Source organism: Helianthus annuus, chromosome 17, assembly GCF_002127325.2.
Source record: "Helianthus annuus cultivar XRQ/B chromosome 17, HanXRQr2.0-SUNRISE, whole genome shotgun sequence".
NCBI classification, from domain to species: domain Eukaryota; kingdom Viridiplantae; phylum Streptophyta; class Magnoliopsida; order Asterales; family Asteraceae; genus Helianthus; species Helianthus annuus.
In genome coordinates this window covers 89,141,937-89,143,205 of record NC_035449.2, presented here as the reverse complement: position 1 = coordinate 89,143,205, position 1,269 = coordinate 89,141,937, and positions in this window count along the sequence as shown.

Here is a 1,269-nt window from a genome sequence, read left to right as displayed (position 1 = left end):
CATGTATACTTTATCCGGTAATACTTCTTAAGAAACATGACCGATAGTCATTTTTTATCATTTAGAATGTTTTTTTAACATATAAAACAAGTAACATCAATTTATGTTTAGAAGTATATTCTTAATGCAAAAATATATGACTACTATGTGTTTTTATATATCAATATATCATAAGATGACCACATAATTAAATGGAGATGTCAATTGTCATATAAATGATGTTTAGTTTCTTTTGTTTTATCATCACGCGATTACGCCGGTAAATAGGATTTCAATTTACAGTGGCATTTTTTTTCGTTCACATTCTCGAGCATATGCTGTAAAAACCCGATAAGCAGATACAAATTTCAAAAGAAAATTACAATTGCACTACAAACCCCGAATTTATGAAAATCTTAAAGTATAATATCTCTTATGTTGAAATCTACCCATCTCTCCCATATCAAGTTCTTAAATTTCGATCTCTCTTTGAGCCACAAAAAGGAATTTAATTGTATGTCTTCCATTGTTTTTGTCACAGAAGTGTTCGTGTTTTCGAATTCTTTTAGATTCCTCGCCTTTCAAATTTCCCATATAGTCGTTAAAAATACCATTTCGATAACTTTTCTCCAATCTTTAGATCCTGCGAATGTATTTGTGTATGCTAATACTTCGCCGCATGACCTGAACATTGCAGGTGATGGTAATTTTAGCTAGGTTAGCGTCTTCTGCCAAATTTCTTTCACCATTGCACATGTAGTTATTATGTGTTCGACTGATTCTCCTTCTTCACTGCATCTTGAACATTGTTGATTGGTCATCATTATTCCACGTTTTCATAATTCTGTTTTGGCCGCTATTTTTCCCAAGTCTGCCCTCCAACATAAATAATTGACTTTTGGTGGAACCCACCTATTCCAAGGCTTCCATTCCCTGTTCGCGTCTACACCTTCTGCCTTCAAGATTTGTTCTCTTACGCTCTGTTCCGAGTTAACTTAACGAGGGAAAAGAAAAGAAACTAAAAGTGAGAAAGAAAAGGACGAGAAAGGAAAAAAAGATGTCTTTCCAACCATTACCTCCCAAATCGGAAGGAAAAAACCACTAAACAATTTAGCCTAGTTTTCCTTTCATTTCCTTTCTTTTCCTTCCTTAAATGAAACTCGGGAACACGACATGTTTTATTTTCCTTCTTTCCTTTCCTTAAATGAAACTCTGAAACACAATATTTTTACTTTGTTTTTGTTTCTTTTCCTTTCCTTCCATTATTAAACTCTGGAACACAATGTTACT